Source organism: Gopherus flavomarginatus, chromosome 6 (assembly GCF_025201925.1).
Source record: "Gopherus flavomarginatus isolate rGopFla2 chromosome 6, rGopFla2.mat.asm, whole genome shotgun sequence".
NCBI classification, from domain to species: domain Eukaryota; kingdom Metazoa; phylum Chordata; order Testudines; family Testudinidae; genus Gopherus; species Gopherus flavomarginatus.
The window spans coordinates 112,006,434-112,031,259 of record NC_066622.1 but is presented as its reverse complement, the minus strand read 5'-3'; positions in this window follow the sequence as shown (position 1 = coordinate 112,031,259).

Below are 24,826 nucleotides of genomic sequence, written 5' to 3'. Positions count from 1 at the left end.
GTTTGATGCCACTACAATAGGCTATGATGGGGCACAGGGAGAAGGAAGTCAGTATTGGGGAGTGATATGATGCCCACAACACTCCATTCAGATAATAAATAGTGTTTGGCACACAGAAAAATAGTGAAGAGAGCTGTAAAGGCCGAGCAAGCAGCAGATACAATTCAGACTCAGGGAAGAGTGAAGTAGGCTGTAAGAACCAAGGGAACGGTGGAGAGGATGGGATATGTGGCAGAGAAATTTCAGTCTCCTGTGAGGTGTCTGGAGGCTATAGGAATAATATATAGGAGTATGTTGCAACAGTTTTACTGAAAAGCATTTTATATTATGACCATGTCTAAACAGATAAGGATCTAGACAGGGAGACAGATAAATGAATGCACCTGTACAATTATGTGCATAAAATCTTATGTGGCCCTCATTGCTACGGTATCTGACCACCAGCTATTTTGTATGTATGTTCATACATATAGTGAATATAACCTACTCTGTGACTCTTACATCAAGATTGAAAGATTAGGCCATTATTTTTATTGACATTGTTATACAACCTGATTCTCCACTGTCTGAAGTGGATGTTTGCACGTATGTACACAGTGGATGTAAGATGCTATCATTCTTCTTTGCATTCACAGTGCAGGGGTGCAAATAATGGCAGATCATGTGAGGCAATGGAGAATCAGGTCTGTACAGTACAGGCTTGGTCCTGCACAAGCAGGTGGACTGATGACATATTGGCACAGTGTGAAAAGTGATAAGTCAAAATGGGAATCTGATCCAGCAATAAAAGACCCTGCTGTGTGGCCACCAACCTACCTGAGCCAAATAAGGTAGTGTGTACCTGTTTACCTTATTTAGATGTGGAAAATCATGCTTATACCTATGTTGCTTCAAATACACCCATAGTGTGTGCGTTCTCCACCCTTTTTCACCCTGCCTTCTTAAGAGTAAGGAAGTTGGTATGCAAAAATCTGGATACTTACTTCCACCCAGGGCAGAGTACTGCACTCCTTGTGTTGTACCATGCCTAATGGGTACAACTCTATGCTCCCTGCCACATACTAGGCAAGAATATGCAAGATGAAGGCCCACATATTAACTCTGATAAGACCATATACAACTTGTCTTAGTTAAATATTTCCCTTTACCTGAAGAACTCCTCATGCCTGCATTATCATTGCTGACTTTATTTTCAGGGTTTAAAGAGAAAGGGTAGCCTACCTAATAAAGATCTCTCTTTCTTATACCCTAATCCTGATTAGCACAGTGAACACTTCTAAGACCAGACATGCCAAACCCATGAACAAAAAAATGCAGAAATTGGGGTTCTTTTTGGCTTAATTGGCTTGTGAATGGCTTGTTGGCTAGTTTTTGGCTTGTTGCTTGTTTCTTGTTTGGATGGAAGCTTGTTGCTTCTTTGTTTGATTGGCTCGGGGCAAAGGGGGGTCAAGCAGGGATAAGGGGGGCAAGCAGGGGAGAGAGTCGTGGGTGCACTGCGGGCCCATCACAGTCCCAGACTGCACACCGGGGGAATCTAGTCACATAAAGTGTGGGGGTTCTTAGGGATTGGCTTGTTTTGGCCTTGTTTTGAAATGGGATTAGCTTGATTTTTGGCTTATTGTGAAAGTTGGGGTGCTTATTTACCACATGAAAGTTGGCGACTGTGTCTAAAACCTCAGCTGTAACATATGCATTAGTTTCTCTTAAGAAAATCATCAAGTGTCTGTGTATTAAGGGGTTAGATGATGATGAATATTAAAATCTCCAGAATGGAGGATTAAAGACTCTGAAAATTGTGGTTGGAGGAGTCAGAAAGAAGATGCTGAGGAAGTCCTGAGACACAGCAGGAGAACTGAGAAATGCAGGCCAAGGGTCATGAAGATGCTGAAAAACACATTGGTGGGAGGCTTCTGGGTCTGACAAACAGAAGGCCTAAGGTAAATAGCGCAGGAGCTGAGAGATTCTGGCTTCAGCTTCTGAGACAGACACGGGGGAATAAAGAACACAAGCCTGGGTCTGTCCTGAGGAGCTGTGATATTATGGCTGATGTAGCAGGTAGAACATGGTGTAGGTAGATGAGTGACAGGAGCTGAACAAAATTATTAGACGGTCATAACAGAGGAGTTGAGAAACATAGATGAGGTTAGTACAGGTTGGAGGGCAGGGTATTTGAAAAAGGCAGGCAGCAAAAGTTGTAAGTCAAGGAGGAGGATGGATCAATGTGAAACAGAGAGAAGAAGTCAACTGAGAAATGACCTACCCTGCCTTTTTCTGAATGCTGGCTAGGAAAACTGTTAACCCTGAAGAGTCTGGAAAACCACAACTTTCTTTGGTTTGTTGGATGGGAGGAATTAAAGTTTGAGACGGGGAGGCGCCAACGGGCAGTGCAGCCTGTACATTTTAATAAGCACTATCAGCGCTAATCCACCTCTGTTTTGATGTGAAGTAATTAAAATAGATAAAGGGAGCTCTTGGCTCTGTCCTTTCTAGTACTAGAATAGAGGTTTCATGTCACAGTGTAAAACAGCTGTTGCCATGAGATTATTAAAGAAGCCTGCTTTATATTTCCATAGGAAATTCCTCTTTCTGCAGAGTCAATTCATTCTCATATGGCTCATTTACACTTCAGACACACACACATTCCAGCTAAGGATGACATTAATGACGATAGTTTGGATGCAGCTATAAGACTGAAATCCATTCCCTCCCACACACCCTTCAAACCACTCTTCTAATTAATTCATAATACAGTGCTGTGAGACTGTGGTCACGGTTAAAACGATTGTTGAGAGAAGATTTCTATGGCACAGAAATTGATGATATGTCATATCAGTCATAAAACTGCCATGTACACAGTATATTTGATTTATTACCCCTTTGATCCGAAGCAAAATGTGGCCCTGTATATCCCAGTCTCCAAGCAACCCAACTGAAGTCCATTGCATACCTTCAGAAGGAAGGGGAGGGTGAAATATGGTTTCCCAAGGGTGTAAGTTTGTGTGGGGAGGTTGCCCCTCCATTTCTCCCTTCTGCTGACGTAACCCCTTAGATCAATTTCTCCTCTTGCCAGTCACAGCAGTAGGAAGGGAGAACAATGCTAAATGTGTACACAGTGTTATCAGTGGGAAGGGAAGTGCTATGTGTTGGTTCAATATATTGTTTCCTACTCTCTTGTGGACAGAACTGATGCCTCGTGAGGGAGTCAATAGTACTGGGACCAGCTGGCAGAAAATCGGGAGAGATGCTCGTTGAGGGTTTTGCGGGAATCCGGGGTCATCTAGGTTAGCCATCCCCAGTTCCTATCTTTGTTCACACAAGTGGCTTCAGGCCAGCTAAAAATTCCCACTCATCCTCCAACGCATTTTAAAGTACTGGAAGGAGGTTTTTGTCACCCACAAACTGTGGGTAAGTTAATAGCCTTGCAGAATATCGCTTTGAGTGTCTACAGGAACTACAGGTCAGAGCCTTGTCTCATCCAAACTTTTCAAAAAGTGTAAATAGCATGTCTTCTCACAGTTAATTTCTAACAGCTAAATGGTTATAATAGCTCAGGGAAAACCAGCAAAATTTGCCAGCGAAAGACAAGATGGGAGTTAATGGCTTCCATACATCTTTTGGATTCATCTAGTAGTTTCTCATTTTTGCCAATTACTCATGCTATTTCCTCTGACCCTCTCTCCTCCCCTCCAAACATTCTCCCAGCATCACTTTCCATTCAGAAAGGCTGTGAATTTTGTTACCTTCAAAGTTTTTCTTTAATCCACTTGTGGCAGATATTCTACACTCAGTCCCTCTGGAGCTAAATGGCAGAGCTGGGCTAAATTAGATGATGGTGAAAAGCACCAGCAACTGGTCTACACTAACAGTCCCACTATTGCTACATTGAGTGGGGATGCACCAGTGCCAATGCAACAGTGGGAGATGTAAAGAAAAATGCCAGTGTAAAACTGCCACAAGAGACTGTAGTACTGTTGAGACTGATACTATGAGAGACGAGACTGAAAGCTGTCCAGAGACAGAGATTCTGAGTCATTGTTACAAAGACACAAACCTCCCAAAGTTGGTTTTGTGTGTATTTTATGATAACACTTATTTAACTCCCAAGTCTAATGAACACTAGCTTAAAAGGATGTCTTTGTTAATGTTTCAACTTTTCACCTGTTCAATTAAAGTGTGTGAAAGCTCACAGTAAATTGTTCTGAAGCTTCCAAGAAATCCTGCTTGAGAAAAGACCAGGATGATCAGACTTGACAATCTTGATATTCCTAAAGTAAAAATATGTATGGCAAGATACCACTTTTTTTTAATAAAAAAAATTCTTGCTTTCCATGTACATCAAAAAGAAACAAAACAAAAAGCACAAAATCAACTTATTTAAACAAAATTTGCAGGTCCCCTTTAATGGTTACAAGCAATAGTTGCATGCTTGTTTTAAAGGCACTCTCATTTTACAGACTGTAAAAATTGAGGTATAACTTTCTCAATTATTTTTTTCCTATGGAATCTACTTATCCATCTGAATATATAAAAACTCAAAATGCCTGCATAACACTTTATTCATGCTTCCTGATTTTTATCACAGGCAACCAGGGGAGGGACTGACTCTTATTTCACTTAGAGATTTTTGTAAATAAAAAGTAGGCTTGACAAATGCAGTAAACTTTCATTATGGCTAGAGTCCAACTCAGCCCTGCCCTAAACTGTCAAACTAAAATAAACACAACTAAAATTATACTGTCATCCATATAGTTGATTTCTTAGAACTAAATGGCATTTTAAATGCACATTACATAGCAATATAATTGCTGTAGATTATGCTGAATATTATGAAATTTTCTAAATTAAAAGTACTGTTGGCTTCAGATAATGAAATGCTCTTAGTCCTTCTACCCAGGAAACTTGCACTGTTTCAGTTTGTGTGTTCAGCTGGTCTCAAAGAGTAGAAAGTGGACGGAAGATTAACACCTACATTAGAGGAATGGCTTGATAGTGCTGTCTTCTATCATGCAGCAGGCCGAGGTTTGATTTGCCTGTGCTCCTTAGGAAGAGAATGATCTGAAAGTCCACAGATTGACTTTAGTGGGACCAGGATTTCATCTCATGTCTACAAAATGCAGACCCCTTTGGATTAAACTAATTTAAAATAACACTGCTCTAATCTCAAATGATCTCGGCACACATTAAGCAGAGAGATGATCTCTAGGTAACCAGGACCCAGCTCCTTTAGGGGCTAGCTTTCCTTTTCTGCTCTAGTCTGTGCAAATCCCTCCCAGAATCTTGTGCAGTTAAAATGCCACACAGCATTTTCAGTACTTCTGTTTTTGTACAGAGTAGTCAAGTGTGCCTGCAAGGTGCTCTGCTTTGAAGGTATGAGGAATGCTGCTGTATGTCCAAGTATCAATATCCCTCTGTGTATGTTGCCAAAAAAATCTTGTGCTAAATAGACCAGCAGTGTCGTTGATTTCCCTCCCTCACTCCTCGCCCCAAAAGTCCCAACTTCTCATAAAGTTCTTGACAAACTTCTTGCTGAAATCATGGTCAGCTAGTGTATTCCAGTCTTGATTCTATCCTTGAATACACTAAGTTCTAGGAGACAAAGATTCTACTGGAATAAAGTTCACAGTTCTCTTTGCCATTGGCTATTTTCAGACAGAGAATCATAGAAATGTAGGGCTGGAAGGGACCTCAGGAAGTCATCGGGTCCAGCCCCATGAACTGTGGCAGGACCAAGTAAACCTAGACTATTCCCGACAGGTGTTTGTCCGACTTATTTTTAAAAGCTTCCCATGATGGGGACTCCATGACCTCCATTGGAAGCCTCTTCCAGATCTTAACTGCCCTTATAGTAAAATGTTTCCTAATATCTAGCCTACATCTCCATTGCTGCAGATTAAGCGCATTACTTCTTGTCTCCCTTCAGTGGACAAGGAGAAGGATTGATCACCATCCTCTTTATAACAGCCTTTAACATATTTGAAGACTGTTATCAGGTCACTCCTCAGTCTTCTTTTCTCAAGACTACACATGCCCAGTTTTTGTTGTTGTTGATTATTTTTTTAACAACCTTTCCTCATAGATCAGGTTTTCTAAACCTTTTATCATTTTTGTTGTTCTCCAGTGGACTCTTTCAAATTGTCCGCATCCTACCTAAATTATTGTGCCCAGAACTGGACGTAGTACTCCAGCTGGGGCTTCACCAGTGCTGAGCTGTGTATGTGTCTTACTTACAACGCTCCTGTTAATACAGGTCTGTTCTTGGCAAGTGAAAATAACTTTTTTTAAAGCTTTAAAATGACCAGAGATTTTTCTTCTTCCAAAGAATAAACTCCAAAACAATGGCTGCTGGGTAATGTTCAGATATAAATCTATACATGAAAAAATGGGTCATTTTATCAGCTGTTGGACCATGGCCTGAAGTTGGAACTAATGATTGGGAGTAAAGACTTCTTTAACCAGTATATAGAAGCTTCTCTAATCTGGGTGTACTACAGTGCAGCTTTAATTGGAGCCATTGCTATTTGTCTTTGTTTTGTGAACAGAGTGCTAACACAAGCCTTTAGGTCTTTAGATCTATCTTGTGCCTGTCTCATTAAAGCTGCTTTGTGTTTTTTTCCCCCAACTGTCGTATTTCTTTAGTGACTTCTCAATATTACAGCTTTCTTTCATAAGTCATGATATGGTGATGCAGTTTCTTCCTGCTGTAGTTAAGGTTTTGGACAAGCATCATTTTTTTATTATTGTGAAGATTTATGGGAAAGTCCCACAGAATTTAATTTATAGACTTTAAGGCCAGAAGGGACCATCATGATCATCTAGTCTGACCTCCTACAGTTGCAGTCCACAGAACCTTGCCCACTCCTGTAATAGGGTTTTGTAGAAATTAAGTGACATTTATATAGAAATCAATCTGAAAATATATAAAATTTAAGAAAGTGATATTTTTCCATAAAATGTTTCAAGTATCCTATGGGATTTGATAGAGAGTTATAGCTCTGCTATTGGTGATTTTAAAACTTCTTTAGAAAGGTTGTCATTCTCTATTAAATTCTATATGGCTTTTCTATAAGGGTTGTGCATTCTCATTACCTTTTAGAGTAACAGAGCACAGTAGAGAAGTTGCTGGTAATTCATTTGTTGAAAATTTCTTGCTGATACATAGCAATAACGATTAAAATAAGTATGAGGTTTGCAAAAGGACTTGGATCATTCATGAAATTATCTAAATATCTGTTCCAGCACTGAGTCCTTGCATTGCTTAGTTCACAGTGTAAAAAAGAGAAATTGTTTACTCTCACTACTGCACTTACTCTGAATGACTGGTGGATTTGTTACACAAGTGCTTGTGTAATGCCGACAGACCCCGGTCATTGTCTGTTGGTGTGTGGGATTGAACTGGGGGCCTCTGGGGCTTAGTGAATGAGCCTCTACCGGAAGAGCTAAAAGCCAACTGGCTCCTAGCTAAGGTTGTAGAACAGACTCATTTAACTCTCTCTCTAAGTGGTCTCAGTGCCACTAGATGGGACAGAACACCACACCCAGGAGGTGTGTGGGTTACACTTTCCACTGTTTGCTCACATCTACCCCCATATCAAATAGAGTTGCCAGGTGTCTGGTTTTTCACCAGTCTGGTCAAAAAGGGAACCTGACTGTATCCAGCCAGTACTACTGACCAGACACCCAAAGTCCAGTTACTGGTGACAGGGGCGCGGGGAGGTGTTGGGTCATCAGCCCCTACTCAGCTGGGGCCACCTTCTACCTACGTTGGGCAGCAAGGGTGAGGGAAGAGTGAAAAGCAGCAAGCAACTTGGTGATGGGGGAAAGAGGAGCGAACAGGGCATGGGGCCTTGGGGGAAAAGGTGAGGCCACGGGGCAAGGTCTCAGGGTGAAGGAGCAGGGCAGGGCGTGGGAGTTCCAGCACTCCTGCTGGAGTATCCAGTTTTTTAAAATTACAAAGTTGGCAACCCTAATGTCAAATCTGAACATCATTTAATTCCCAAACTCGGAAGTTGTTTTTGACTTAACTCCTCTCTAGACTCATTTGTGAGGATCGTATTAACTTGTTAGTTGCCAAGAACAGTCTGTCCTTTTTAAATATGGTGTAATGGACTGTAAATTTCATGTATTATTAACAATCTCTTAGGCTTTACCTCCTGAGATCCTCAGTAGTGTTTTATGAAACTGCTTGTTCTCTGGGCTTAGCTGGCTCTAATATCAGTAAAACCACCAATTAAATCACTTAAATCTGCTCTTGACATTGGTCCATTTCCTCTTTGGTATACTCATTTTCTTCTCTTTACTATATGCATTTCAAATGGCTTATTCACCTTTATAAATCTTTATAAGGCTGGCTTTAAAAAAATAGCCCTTATTTCCTGTTGCAACACAGAGAAAAAGCAGCTCAAAAGGGAACTTCAGTTAACTGCTGACTAATTACTGCAGTTTATTTGCAGATTCTGTTTCATAGTTCTTGATTATTTCTTCAGGTCTATATTAAGGCTGGTGAGTAGATTATCAAGCTGCCATTCCTAGCCAGCAGGATGGTTCTAATCCTTTCCTTCTCCTTTCTATTTTCTGATGCCAATTTAAATGTTATCCACTTCTGAACAGAAATAGTGGTGCTGTCAGTAGTTGCTATGGAGTGGATGAAGTGAAATACTTGATTTATGGAGCACTACCTTGTATCAGACCTACCAACCGAAAATATTCTCCTTAATATCTTTCCCTGTAATGCACTCCTGAGCAGAAGTGTCTCACAATATGTGTGCACTCTACTTCAGCGCCTATTGAAACCTATGGGATTCTTTTCATTGACTTCAGTGGCCTGTGGATCAGGACCTAAGACCCAGATTTGTAAAGGTATTTAGGTATTGCTGCACTCAGAGTTGCAATAACTTACTGATTAGGAACCTAAGTTTCATTTACAAAAGGCATTTAGCCATTTAGGCTCCTAAATCAGTTAGGTATTGCATAGATGAGTAAGGCAATGCATAAAAATCTGTAAAACAAAACAAAATAAAATAAAATCTGGGCCTAAGGGCCTGTTTTTCTGCCGCTGTTACTCATATTGAATAGTACTTAGTCACACGGTAGTAATAGAGGCAGGGTAAAGTCTGAGAGAATTTAAGAGGTAGGGAGGAAGGAGGGAGAGGTTGGTGGTGAGGAAGTGGGCTAGAAGCTAAGATAGCAAAGGGTGGAGGGCAAAAACAAGTGATAAGGTAAAGGGGGGGGGGAATCAATTGGCCATTTTTAAACTCAGTTACCAAGTGCTATCATACTCAGATAATAATCAAGCCAAACTGCTTATACATCTGTTTGTTGGAGTTATGTGGAAATTGCCTGATGAGAAAAGTACCTGACATTCCTTAAGGCTGGAGCTAAGATATTAATGATCAATAACAAGGAGGTAGAATATAAACTAAGGAAACCTCAGCCCAACGAGGTTCACTGATTAAAGAACCAGTTTTAGCCCTGAGACAGTTTGGGAGGGTTCTGTGCCCCATAGATCCTGAATGGTTTAATATGAGCCTGAGAAGCCAGTTATGTTATCTGGCTGCACACCAACAGAGAGCCAGGTTTAACTGATCATAAAGCACAGCTAGCAGGACTAAGCTGGTGAGTGTAAGGAGAAGAAGTTTGTAGCAGAAGAGGGCTTCAGAGAGAGTCTGTGGACTGCAATCACGTTCTGGGATTAGAGAGGTGGTAAGGAGCAGGGCCAGCTCCAACTTTTTTGCCACCCCAAGCGGCAAAGTTTAAAAAAAAAAAAAAAAAAAAAAGATAAAACCATAATCAGTGGCACTTCAGCGGCAGTTCTACCGCACCGCTTCATTCTTCAGCCGCAATTCAGCGGCTGGTCCTTCCCTGAGAGGGACTGAGGGACCCATCACCGAAGACCCAGACGTGCCGCCCCTTTCCATTGGCCTCCCAAAGCACCTGCTTCCTGCGCTGGTGCCTGGAGCCAGCCCTGGTAAGGAGGAAGTTCAGGGGGAGAATAAGGCCTGAGATCCTAGCCTGACTAGAGAGGATGGCAAGCAGCCTGGTGGGAGGCATAAAGCAGCCACTGGGTGGCAGGTCCTGGTGATGTGCCCTGAAACAAGAGCAGAATTTGGACTGCCAGGGAGAGGGCAAGCCCTGGGAGGTGTTCTGTGGAGGAATAGAGTAAAGAGAACTTAAGAGGCTTGAAGGGCAATGCTGGATAGGAAGGTGCCCAGGGAAACAGCAGCAAGGAGTGGATTTGTACAGGCCTGGCCGTGGGCTCCAGAACGAGGGGGGACCTGGGAGCCATGGTGCTATCACTTTTAAAAGTGGGAGGGCATAGCTTTTTACCAGTCATAAGGGTGAGCGATGGGGAAGGAAGGGAGCAAGTGGACAGAAGCTAGCGGGGCCTCAATGGGAAGAGGCGGTGCAGGAGCGGGACTCAGGGAAGGGGCACTGTGGGGGGCCTGGCCCATTGTTTGGGGCCTGTTGCCCTCCACTTTAGGGAGCTTCTGCTGCTTCTGGCCTGGGCTGCTATTTATAGGGTCCATGGGCTGGAACTTGGTGTAGTGAGAAGGATTGTGTTACCCTACCTGCCACTGGTAATATGGCTTGAATCTGGAGAAGGAAGCAAGGACACTAGAAACCCTTGAGGCAAGTGAATGAAGCCCAGAGGCTTGGAGCAGGGATCAAAGACCCTCTTGTGAGGACACTGGACTGCTTTACGTTGGGCTTTCCATTACCCTGGTAGGGGAGAACTAAATTGTGACCCTAGATGGAGGGCCACGTTATGGGAAGAGGAACCAGCACAGCAAGAGAGTGACCATTGGCAGGCAGTGACCAGACCAATGGCTACGGGGCCCACCTGGCCAGAAGGGAGACACTGCAGTGAGTGAACCCCTTCACAGATAGGCATGTACGATCCCATTTCAAATCAATGGGTGTTATGTGCGTATATCCAAGGCAAGAATTTATTCCCGAGGCTTTTCGACTGTTCCATGCCTTGCTCTGGCTCAAAAATTGTGAGCAATTGCTCCTCATGCAACGCAGTTTAAGAGCACTGGTAACTGCCAAAATAAATATCCAGGAAAAAATTGAAGTCAGCTGAAGGCTTGAATATTGAAGCCTCGTAGGCAAGGAGGAGTAAATAGGCCAATTGAAAAAGGATTTCTTATTGTCTGAAAGACAAAAGAGAGGAATTTGAAACCATGTGGTCTATATCTATAGCTAGATCATTTTGGCTAATAGGGGCTTGGAGAAAGAAAAGTGCATATGTTGTTCTTTTTCCCTTTCAGAATATCAAAAGTTTGTTTTATCTTGTTCACTATGTTACTGAATGTAGTATGTATTAGAGAGGGGCCTGCTGCTACAAATTCCCTCCCAGCACAGCTGCCTGCATCTGTGCTTGTTCTGCTACAGGGTAGCCTGACCTCAAGTAAGGCATCTCTGCAGTGTGAGATGCACCATGGGCTGCTGGGCTAAGCCCAGGATTGAGAGAAAGAAGAATGTGGTTTTTAATTAGAGCTTGTCAAAATTTCTGGCACAAAGTTATTTCATTAAAAATACACCTTTTCCCAAAACTCTATATAAAAGAAGTAGACTTGATCGGAAGTGTCCATTTCCCACAACATTTTCCACAATATTCTAACACATTTAACCAAATTTGTATCACAGTTGTTTTTCAAAAAGTTAGTAACTGTTTTAATTTACCCAAACCCATCTTTTCTTTCTGAAAATTAGGGTTTCAGTAAACAAAAGGTTTCAAAATAGATTTAGATCCTTCCATACACAGACTTTTAAAAAAAAAATCAGTTTATTTGAGGTGTTAACTATCGAATAAACTTGCTAAACATCTCCCACCACAGGCCAGCCTTGTATGTAGTGGTGAGATCATGGTGTCTAGATTTAGTTATTTTTCAACTTGGAGTGGTCAAAAATATTTTCACAGGCCCATCCAGAAATGTAAGATTAGCTCTAAGGGATGGGGGACTGGACCAAGGGTTTGACTCCACATGTATATTTTTTAGTACATGTGTGTTTATATGTAGGTGTTTCCTTCTGACTTCTCTCCTCCTCTCTCCATCAATAAAACAAAATATTTTAAACAGACAAAAGATGCTCCGATCAATTTTATCCTTTTGCTGGTTTTATCAATATGGCTCCAAATGAACAGAATGACTACAGACTGTGGAAGATCTCACAAAATTTGCTTACAATAAAGAATAGGTTTTAGGGAAATTGGTCTTTTTAGCTGTTTTTCATTGCTATAAAAAGCATACAAAATATTTTCCTTTGGTATAGCTACATCTTTTTCACTAAATAACTAGTTTCCTTTTTCTTTTTGCTGAATAGTAGGTTCTTCTGCTTTGATATCTCAGGAAAAAAATCTAATTAGAAAATCTACAGTGAAGAAGAAACAGGAAACAGTGTCAGCTATATAGGGTTTGCAGTTGAACCCTTTGACTTCTATAGATTCACACAATGTTCTACTGGTTAGGAAAATGCCAATGTGCAGACACAGAATGGATACTGTAATTCTGGAAACATATTCCATATCACCTTCTTTCACGTCTCAAATTATCAAAATCAGCATATAAAATTAATGCTCAGTACATTTAGAACAAATAAAAGGAAATCTTCTCACAGCCTCTAATCAACCAGTGGAACCACAGGAGAGTCTCAATTTAAATACTATGGATGGATTTTTTTATTTTTATTTTTTGGAAGGGATAGGTAATTTTATAGTCAGTTATAAATATTCTTAGCTATAAACAGCAACAGCAATTAAATCTCAAGGCGTCAGGGAATAAGTTGATTGTAAGGGTCAGAAAGGAACATATATTTTTGCACAATTCACTAAGGGCCAAGTTCTGCTTTAATTTATGTTGATGTAAATCAGAGTAACACTGCTGAAATCAGATCGGTGCAATAGAGACCAGAATCTAGAATTATGTGGATTGTACATAAGGGCTTCGCATCTGTCTGATGCATCAGTTCTTTTCCTCTATGGGGAGGAAAGCAGATATTATGAACCAATGAGGTAACTAGCTGTAAAAAACCCTATGCTCCTATATATCCAGGAAGATTTTGTTTGGGGACTGTGAAATGTGTTCAGTTTCAATATTTGGTTTTAAACCTGAACATGGACACCAAGGCCTAATACTTGAGTACAGCCAACCTTTACATTCTCTGATTTCCCTAAGGCTTCTGAGGCCAGTTAAGTCTCTGGCACAAGCATCCATGAGGTTGTGTTAACTACTGTTGGCTTGCAACAGTTCCCAGGGACTTTTTACCATGGCCGCTGGGTTGCTAGCGCACAACAGTACTCTGCTATGACACCTTCCCTATCTATGCTGTGAGGGAGAGGGCTGAGAGAGGTTAATGTGGACCCGCTATGCTAGCTGTATACAAAGCACGGATCCCCTCCCGCAGGGGGAATCCTCCGATTCCTGAATATGTCAGCTTTATGGCTTTTTGCAGAGTCAGGACCTGGCCCCGAGCATGAACAAAACCAGATGAAATAATTGCAAACCAAGCTGCCTAGCAAAAAAAACTCTGAACACAAAGGAAATCCACACGTTAGACATATTTGGACTTCATCCCTCAATTTGATCAGATATCAAGTGCTTTTCCTCCTCAAGGAAACTCAGATGGAATAGGTCAGCCTAATACGAGTGTTTAAAGTTAACGACATGCATCCGACGAAGTGGGTATTCACCCACGAAAGCTCATGTTCCAATACGTCTGTTAGTCTATAAGGTGCCACAGGACTCCTTGCTGCTTTTACAGATCCAGACTAACATGGCTACCCCTCTGATACTAAAGTTAATGAGCAGCACATTCATAGCCTTTGTATTTGTACATTCTGAGAATCTTTATCCAATAATATGGCAGAGGTATAGGGTTAACTACGAGTGACCTTTTCCTAAACGTACTAAGTATCGACATAATTCTTCTGGATAACGATCCTAAGCGCAACAGTGAGTGAATGAGTCTGGGAAGCATGGGCCATATAAATACTGTCCCAGGGATGGATTTTCAGGTGCTCAGCATGCACTCTCAGGGCCAGATTTTTAAAATTGCTCAGTGTATTGGTTATTGGTACAGGATTCACAAATGAGGCTTTATTTAGGTGTCTGTAGGAGAAGAGTTCTTTTGAAAAACTGATCCCAGTTGAGGGTGCTGAGCCCTTCTGAAAATTTCAGTTCCAGGTTTGTGTTTGCTTTGGCCTGTGTCTTTCCTTGAGTACCCCTGCTGTGATCTAAGAAACACTATTTTATTCTCGAGCTCTCTGTAGCTTGCCTTGCACAAAGCAGGTGAGAGCTCTCCTTTGAGGCAGACAGCAGGAATCCTCCTGCAGGAGGGACTTGTAACAAATATCCCTCAGGCACCTTGTACCATCACAGCCCACAGCCCCTGTAACACAACCGTACTGCTCTAGCTACTGGGAGAAAGACTCAGACTTATTCCTGTCTGATACCAATGTTGCAGCTCTGGCACTTAGCCAACATTCATTAATAAGCCTTTAAATGCTATGGCAAGGGCAAAATTTCTGCATCTGTATGTACTATTGTTAACTTTTTCCATATCCTTCCTTTTAGTAAACTCTTTAGCTTGTTTTATCTCTGCTACAAATGTATTTTCCCCTCTCTCCATATCTTCTCATTCTGTCCAACTCATTGCGGCCAATAGACTAGAGTATTTAAAAAAACCTGATTACTTTTTTCCCTACTGCTAGCATTAAAAATGAATGCATAGAGAGATCAAACAAGGAGAGATTAAAGAGAGAGAACCGTAAATGGATCTAAAAATAGATCCTTGTCTCTTTAAGTCTCATGAAGCTGTGGCACACAGTACAGCTTAGTTCCTTTAAAAGGAACAAGCCCCTTCATTTCTGTTGATGATGGAAGCACTGTTTATAAATCTCCTGATGAAAGCAGAACATAATTTAAACACTGTACCATAGAAGATGTTGGCATCTGTTAAGGAATTTTGTGTGAGAGAGGGAGTGTAAGATGTTCTAAGACTTTTCTCAAATTTTTAAAAAGTTTATTTCCAAGTCACTCTCAGCACATGGTACATTTAACATTTTTTCAGGATTGTCTGGTTCTGAATTCCACTGCTTTTTTATTAACCAGCCATGTGTGTGGAAGAAAGAATTTTAAAAATCAAAGCTCACATTTTTTTAGCCTTACCCTAATGCTTGAGAGGTATCTGTTCTGTAAACAATATATGGCAGAGAGCTCAAAGGAAATGAGTAAGCCCCTTCCAGTGAAGCACATTTTAGCAGCTTGCTTAGCTGAGTGCTTTTTGTTTATTTGTTAAAATCCATTGCCAAATATGGAGTGAAGATTTACTCTGAAGAAACTGCTTCACCAAGGAATTGATTCTGTCTCACTGACTCAAGGCTGTGCAGAAGAGATAAGTAGTGTCTTGGTTTCTTGAGTTATCAGAGTCACCAAATCCATCACTTTTTTCCAATGACTGTCTCAGCTCCATGGAATACCTTGTCTGAACTAGTAGGAGAAATAAAACAATGATAGGCCCTGACTCTTTCATCCATTTTTTTCAGTTTCTCATTTCCTTTTCTCTATCAGCAGCAGAAAGAAGCTTTGCTCTGCAATCCCACCTATAAGGACCTCAAATCCTTTTGGAGCACAGACTTGGGAACCCTGTTCTGGGACCTGATCCCTGGTGAGTTCATTTGCATTGAGGGTGCTGATCCTGACAACTGAAGAGAGGCTCATGAAATGGCTAAAGCATTGTAGGGGGAGGAGGGGAAGTAGTTGGCTCACCTTGAATGCAGCCCTCTCCACCCCTCCACACACTTTCTGTTAGTGTTTGTAAAGGCCTTATAGAGAACAGTGGTATTTATGGCAAGCACCACTGCAGGACATGACATTACTTCTAGGTTCTGGTTTTTCCCCTTTGACATATAGAAGTGTGACAGAACGAAAGGTGTGTGGGAGAAAAAGTACAAGATCTGTTGTGCATTCCCCCCCACCCTATTCCTCTCAGAAGAGAACACATGCTTAAGCTTGAAGGTAACAGTGTGAGTGGTTTACAGGTGTCAGTGCCCCAAAAGGAAAAATATAAACAGTGAGTAAAATCTTGGCCTTTTGAAGATAACAGGAGTTTTGTCATGGACTAGAGTGCAATCATCCAGTAATACCAGTTACATAATACCATGTGCTTTACTGCTGTGGGTGGAAACATAAGCTGCACCACTGATGTCAGCTAGTAACCAGCCTTAGTTTACGAATGAACCCTACCATCTGCAATGTTCCAGTGGCCTGGCACTTCACAAATAAGTGAAGGCAATGCAGTAGGACTTGTTCTGTTGAGCAGTCAGTATAGAGAGGCAGCATTGCTGTTCTTCAGTGGAAACACCACCTGTCAGTGGGGATGCAAGTCTCATTGGGCTGGTTGTGCACCAACATATAACAGAAGTGTTGACCACAATACAATCACTGACAACACCCTATGCAAAACAGATGCCCTCAAACTGCCCTCACATGTGTGATCATAACTCCCATTGACTTCAGTGTATGTGTATTTGATGGGAGGATTTGGCTATAGAGGGTCGCTGCATAACTGTAGAGCTCCAAAGCAAAGTCCCTGGCACATGGGTCAGATAAGCATTATTCTAGGTTAATTAACCATGGGCTATCATCAGTCTGTGGGTATTCACAGATGAAGGAACGCGCCCCCCCCCCCCCGTGTCCCATTCAGGCAAGGGACCTAGAGGTCAGTAGGAGCCGGAGGTGAAGGTGTTTTATGCCATTGGAGGTTCCTTGGAAGCCATTTATTGTACAAAATGCTATCTAAATGCTTGTTATTGTTGTATAGTTATTATTTATTACTCAAGACTGTGTATCCATACATATTTTTCCACTGAGAAGTGTACTACACTTCAGGGGGAGGCAGACATTTTCATGTGGCACCCACAAAGCTGCTCAGAAATTCCAAGCAGCTTGCAGATGCAAAGCACACTACCATGCTCATCACTTTTTGATGTTGGTATGTTGATTGTCTAGAGTGAAACAAGGGGTTAAATTATGCTGCCAATTTTGTTGTTTATAATGTAGTTATCTCCTTTGCCTTTGTGAAACTGAAAGGGCTCAGTCTGGTGTAAATGTGGTAGCTCAAAGAAAGAGAGATCAGAGTCTCTGAACAAGACCAATAGGGGAGGAAATGGAAAATTACAGATTAAGGGAGGGTAAATCTGATTTCAGAAAATGAAGGTCATACCTGAATAATGTAATGGAATTTTAGCTGATACCATGCTGCTTAGCTAGACAAAGCGCGTGGGAGGTAGAGCAGACAGGCACTGTATGCCATAATTAGAGTATATGTAGTTCCCTATCAAAGGCATTAGCAATATAAAAGGGGTGGAGTCATGGAAAATATGGAAAGATGGCATGCTGGATTCAAAACTGGCTAAAGAAGGGATAACCATATGCTGCTTCTGCAGGTGTATAATTGAGAAGTATCAATTACTTATAGTTGGTGCATAAGAGGATTATTGAGTCACAGAAAAGCTTTCTTTGTTTGGAAGAATTAGCAGTTGATAATAGAGTTATTCCCATCCATTCCCCATTATGTAAACATTATTTGTGTATTTATGTTAGCTTTTTATTTTTGAAGATGGAAATGCTTTTGCGGAACATATTCATATTTCAGCACTGCAAGTACTCTAACTACTTCACTGCTGGTCCTTCATGCCAACTGCTATTCTGCTAAATTTCATTGAAAGGAGGGGAAACAATCTTTGTTTATCTATTCATATGTGACTAAGAATACTGTTAGCACTCAACAAATAATAAATCATAAGACAGCAGCAAAACAAAACATTCATTCTTCCAATATGCATTCTGTTTTGTTTCTCCAAGCCTGAATATTAGTACAAGTATTACACAAAGACTTTGTTAAACAATTAGTTTAATTACTGAGTTCTTTGTGGTAGGGTCACAGTTTTCCTATATGTGTACAGCGCTTATCATAATTTATATTGCAATAGTACCCAAAATGTGCTAATTTAATAGCATGACAGTGTTAGGCCAGACTGCCTACATTCTGGTTCCTAATGGTCAGAGCAGAAATCATAATCGGGAATTTAGCCAAGGATCATTGGAGCTGATGGTCAGGAGCAAGACACAGGGGCAGGAACCAAAGACCAGACAAGGATTAGGCATGTTGCAGGAGTAAAGCAAGAATGGGTTAGGGCGGGGCAGGAGCGAGGCAGGAACAGGACAGGAGCAGAGCAGGAACAGTGTTGGATACAGATCACAGGAGACAGGCAAAGAACAGGGTCCAATGCAGCAGCAACTAGGAGTCTGTGTGGTTGCTCAGAGAACCCACCCAGATCACTTCTTGGCTTATGTGGGTGCGAGCCAATCAGGTACTCTGGGCTTTGGGTATTCCAGTAGGACTTCCTGTGCGGCCTGACCTTCCAAGATTAGTGAGATTCTCCTTTGTCTGTCTTAGTTGGTCTGTGAGCATTGGGACTACAGTGCGGCCCTTGGAGACTGAGAGTTGAAAAACAAAGTCCAAAGTGATTGAGATCCAGAGTCTGATCAGAGTCGCTAGAGGTTTTAAGATATAAAGGGGTTTCACATGAGGCATCTTAGTACAAACACACGTAGTACAGGAGTCTACACAGTCTGACTTCAGTACGTGTACCAGGACAGCAGAAGAAATGAGCAAGAGTGCAAAAAGTCTTGAGGTGACTAAAATAGTCTGTGAGCCAGGTGTCATGGCATAAATGTAATTGAATGTGTAACTGTGATGTATGTCACCCTGTTCCACATGGATTGTTGCACTTTGGCCATTCCCTTCTCTGGGAGTTTTCTCAGCAGAGGTGGCTGTCTGCAGGCATGTCTAGAGAGGTCATGGTGTTAATGAATTCACAGGTCTTCAGGAGATATGGGATGGTTCCAGTTGGACTCTTCATTTCCCTGGTAATAGTCCCCTTTTTGTGATCAGGTAACTGCTTTCCCATTTCTGGTTCCTGGATGGTATGAAAGGGTGAAGTTAAATTGGGAGAAAAATAGTGCCCACGTGAGCTGTCTTTGATTCAGTGCCCAAGCCATCCAGAGATATTCAAAGTTTTTATTGTTGGTGAAGACCTGTACTGGGAATCAAGCTGCCTCCAGATAGAATTGTCACTTGTCAAAAGAGGATTTCATGGCAAGCAGTCCTCTGTACAGTATTTCATAGTTAATTTCAGCAGATATGAGCTTGTGAGAGTAGTATGTGTAAAGGTTCAGTACCAACTGGGGCCCAAGCCTTTGGGACAAGATGGCACCAAGAGCCATGCTTGAAGCATCTGCTTCCACTATGCATGGCTGAGTGGCACCTGGATGTATCACAATGGGGGCTGTTGTGAAGGCAAACTTGAGCTAATCAAATGCTCACTGTGCCTTAGGTGACTAAATGAACTCTGCAGACTTGTGGAGAAAGGAAGTCAGGAGGCCTTTTGCCCCAAGAAATTCAGAATGAATCCCCAATTTAAAAAATTGTGAATCCCAGAAAGATCTGCAGCTCCCAGATGGGCTGGGATGCTTCCCAGTTGTGGATTGCTTCAGCCTTCTGAGGGTCCATATGATACCCTGCAGGGAGATGATATACCCCAAGAATTCAGTGGATGACTGGTCACACATGCATTTTTTGAGTTTCACACATAGTCCACATTTCTGTAATATTTCCAGAATGACCCAGATGTGTTTATTGTGGTGTTAAGGATCCTCAGAAAATATCAATATCATCCAGGTAGATGACTAAGATTTCCCTGAACATGTCATACTAAGTGTTGGAAGGGGGTGGGAGCATCGGTTAATCCAATGGCATGATCACCTACTCAGAGTGCCTCTAATGGGTCCAGAATGCTATCTTCCTTTTGTCCTCCACTTAAATCCTCACCAGATTGTAAACCCAGCAGAGGACTAATTTAGTAAAGATTTTGATGGATCACATTCATTCTAGTAGCTCTGAGACTGAGGGCAGGAGCTGTGAGTTTGGATTGTTATCTGGTTCAAAGCCCAATAATTTAGGCAGAGACATAGCATTCCATCCTTCTTTACTACAAAAAGGACCAGGGCCCCTACCAGGGAAGTGGCTAACCAGATAGGGCCCTTCACTAGGTTTTCTTGTATGTGTAGGCCCAAAGGGCCTTCAGTTAAGGTTCTGACGCAGGGTATATCCATCCATAGGGAACATGGTTGTGGATCTATGGGTCAATCATAATTTCATTGTGGAGATAGAATGTCTGCATTTTTCTCTTCCAAGACTTCCAAGCAGTCTTGATACTTGCTAGGGAGCTGGGGGATGGTGTCCTATGGGCACCATAGGCCTGGAGGGTTTTCCCTAGTGTCACAGTCCTTGGTTTAGCTCTGAGCATGAGGCTAGAGAATGAGACTCAGTGGGTTGCAGGCAGACCCTCTGATAGTAATTGAAAGAAAAACTCATCTTTTTCATCAGGAAATAATGCGGTCATGCTGCACCACCAAGCAATGCCAAGAATCAGGGACAGTGCAGTGAATGGACTGTATTTAGCTGCATAACCTCTCAGTGTCCCTAGAAATCAATATCTAAGGGCACAGTTTTGTGGGTCACCAACCCTGAAGACGAGGGGACCCATTGATAGTTTTGACAGGATACAGTGCACCCTTGGGCTGAAGAGGGCTGCATAAATTTTATCCTTGGAATTGCTGAAATTTGCTGCCACCCTGGAGTCAATCTGTATCACAGCTTAGAGATGAGGAGAAGCCCCTCTGGTCTCAGTTCTGGTCTCAGTTCACATCTGGGTGGCCAGTCAGGAAGCAGTAGCAGGATGGTACTGTGAAAACTAACAGTATCCAAACCAGCTCCCCTTACCTTGCCTGGGCCTGTTAAGTTTCTTGGCAGCTTTCTGATCAAGCAGGAGGTGAGCATGTGTCTATATGCCTCCCCTCCCCCAATAAATATGCAAGTTCATGCAATAGCTATACAAGCTCCCCTAATGTCATCAGTGCCTTTCTTCCAGGGTCAAATGGCAGCTTAGGTTAGTCACTGTTGCCTCAGGGGTTGGTACACATGGCTTTGGTTCAACATACAGTGGTCAGAGTGGACCCCACTCTTCTCTTTCTTTTTCATATTTGAGCATCAATGCAGAGAGCTATGCCAACTAAAGCATTCATTCAGGAGGGGCTCTTGACATGGGTCAGTTAATCCTTCATCTCTTCACTCAAGCCATACCAGATCTGGTGTAATTGGGCCACCTTATCCCTTTCCACATCTGCCACCAGTCACTGAAAGTGAGTGGTTTATGGGGTGGCAGGTCCCTGCTCTTGCCAGAACTTCCACAGTGCTACTTCAGTGGTATGAGCTCAGTGTGGGTCATCGAATGTAGAGGAGAATGCTTGTATGAAAGTGTTCCAGTTGGTGAAAACTGTGCTTTCCTCTTCTAAGAGGGATGAAGCCCAGTCCAATGCTTCCCTTGTAAGAAGGCTCACCACCAGTCACCATTGATCAGAGATGGAATCAGAGTAAGGAGTCAAGGCAAGGGTCAAAGGTGTAGTAGAAGCCAAGAGTCATGAGAAATGCTCAGGGGCATCAACCAGAGACGAGGCAATGATCAGGCATGGAGCAGGAGTAAAGGAGGAACTAGAAGCAGGGGCAGGAGTGGAGGAGGATTCAGGAACAGGGTTTGACACACATCATAGGAGACAGGCAAAGAGTGGCGTCTGATCCAGCAGCAACAGGAAGCCTGCACAGTTGCTCAGACAACTCATCTGGGTCACTTCCTGGCTTCAGTAGTGGATGTGAGCAAATCAGATGCCCCAGGCCTTGGATGTCCTCATAGGGCTTTCTGTGGGGCTTGACCTTCCAAGATTAGTGAGTTGCTGCTTTACCTGTCTCCGTTTGTGGGGGTGATGGAGTTTTGGTGACCTAGGGACCCCACAGTCCTGGGTTCAAAGCTGGCTGAAACCAAGGACCTCTGCCCTTGGATCCTTTCAGACAGACCTTGTATTTCTAGTGGGAGCTCCATTTCCCTCCCTTGGTGCTTATCAATCCTCACTGGAAACCAAAAGCCACAAACTTGAGAAAGGATGACTGCTTTCTTTAAGCAAGAAGAAAATACCTCTTCCTGAAAACATTACTTTAAACATTCTCCAGCTATTTCCAAAAAGATCGGCCTTTACATGGTAGCAATGATGGAAACATTTAGGAATTAAGGCCTAGTTTCTTAAAGGTATTTAGACTTTCAATGACACTGAGGGATCCAAAGTGCCTATGTCACTTTTGGAAATGAGACTTAGGCCCCTAAATCAGTTAGGCCTTGCAAAGCTTAGCAGAACAATGACTAAATACCTTTAAAAATCTGGGACTGAGTCTTAGTAAAGAGCATGCTTGTGCAGTCATGACCTGCTGTGATATCTATATTCTTCTGCAATAATTAAACTACCAAACACAAGAGTGAGGCTAGTGAGTGTGGGAGACAGATCTCTTGTAGCTGGCTCATGATTCTGGAACTCATTGCTGAAAGAGATAAAAAAGCCCAGGTACTTCGTTGTCTCCAGAATGATTTGGTAATATATTTGTAAAAATCCCAGTAATAGGAGAAATGTGAGTGCAGAATATAACAGAGATCTGTGTATGCCACTTAAAATGTATAAAGTGATGAGTTCTCAACTCCCACTGATAGCAAAAATCTAATGGTTGATGGGACTGTGTATTTTATACAAGCTCTATGCAAATAAGAGACTTTAATAGTTATCAATATTTTGGGAAATTATTTATGGATTTAATATGCGGTCAGACTAGATGATCATGATGTTCCCTTCTGGCCTGAAAGTCTGAGTCTATGACATTTTAGAAAATGAAACCCTTTTAAAAAATATAATAAAACAATTAAGAAATGTTGCTTGACCTAATTTAACAGATTGTTAAATCCAGGCTGACGTCTGTTAACTGAATAATTCCACACTGCTACATTTTTTTCCATGCAAGTTATAAATTGTGGTAGAAAAAAACCCATTCAAGCTGGCAGTGGTGGTCTAGCATCTGTAGCAACGAGCTCTCAGTTGGTGTGAATGACACATAAGGCAGAATTGTAACTTTCTGTCACTTGTAATTTGTTTCACAGTAAAATCCAAGGTCCAGCTGAGTTGTAGATTTCAAACTCTGAAATATCATCCATAACTATATCTTTTTTTGAAGTGAAGTTCTGCATAATGTCTGAATGATCTACTATTCCGTTCTGTTTGGAACGGCGTGGCTTTACCCACAACAGCATTATCAGAAAAGGAGTGTGTGTATCAAATAATCTGTTCCTTTATTTATTTTTTTTAGCGTAAGTCTAAGCACCAATTCCTCCTAAAATAAAAAACTATATGGCATAGACCCTATTAGATGCCAAATTTGAAGTGAATCTGATATGCTGCAGAAGGCCAGACAGGATCAGGATCTGTAGTCATTGTGTATCAATCTGATGGCAGTCTGGAGGCTGTTGGTTCATGGGATTGAATGTATTTATTGTTTTTTATTATTGCTAAAACTCAGCTGTTTTACAGCTTTGGTTGTGTTGTTACTGTTTACTGTTGCATGTATTTGAATGAAAGGGTAACTCAATGTCACTGGTAATTTAGCCCTGGCAGTTGTAGACATTTTGTGTTATCACACACAATTGAGCAAACTTATAAGAAAGTAAATAGAGAGCCATACCTTCTTAAAAGTTTTCTGTTTCTAGCCTTATCTGCTCCGAAGGAAATGCTGAATGTAGTCTAGCTTTGTCTAACTTCCCTCTGGGTGCTGTTATCAGGGCTGTTACTAGCAAATATTATTAAATTGCAAGATTAAATAGCTGAAAAGTTTCTGGATGGACCTTGACCAGGCTGGGGTTATTAGGAGTTTTTCAAAATGGCATCGAGAGTAAATGGTGAGACTTTCACTGGAGAAATAAACTGAATTGCCAAAGTCAGAGACAAGACTTCTATGAGCCTTTTAATAGGAAGTTGGCTAAATTAAAGGTATTAGTGTTAAAGGGAACTATCCAGAATACTGAGTCTAAAATTAGAATGATTAGCTCTTGTTTTGGTTCATAAGCACACATGCTGTCCCTCTGCTTTATCCATTTGTGTGACATACTGACTCATGTTAGGGTTACCAGCTTTCTAATCGCACAAAACTGAACACCCTAGCCCCGCCCCTTCCTCGAGGCCTGCCCCCCATTCACTGCATTCCCCTTCCCTCAATGGCTTGCTCCCCACACCCTCACTCACTTTCACTGGGCTGGAAGTGTGGGAGGAGATGTGGGCTCTGGAGTGGGGCCAGAAGTGAGAGATTCAGAGTACGGGTGGGGGCTCCAGACTGGGGCAGGGGGTTGGGGTACGGGAGGGGGTGAGGGCTCCTGCTGGGGATGTGGGCTCTGGGGTGGGGTCGGGGATGAGGGGTTTGGGGTGCAGGAGGGGGTGCCAGGCTGGGGGTCAAGCCGAGGGATTTGGAGTGTGGGAGGGGGCTGTGGGTTGAGGCAAGAGGTTGGGGTGTGGGAGGGGGTATGGGATCTGGGCTGAGGTGTGTGGGCTCTGGGGTGGGGCCATAGATGAGGGGTTCAAGGCTTGGGCAGGGGGTTGGAGTGCAAGGGGTGAGAGCTCTGGCTGGGTTGGGGCCAGGGATGAGGGGTTTGTGGTGCAGGAGGGGTCTCCAGGCTAGGGCAGGGGCTGGAGTGTGGGCTTACCTCAGGCGGCTCCCGGTCAGTGGTGCAATGGGGCTAAGGCAGGCTCCCTACCTGTTCTGGCTCTGCGCTGCGCCCTGGAAGCAGCCAGCAAGTCTGGCTCCTAGGCGGGGGTGGGCAGGAAGCTCCATGCGCTGCTCT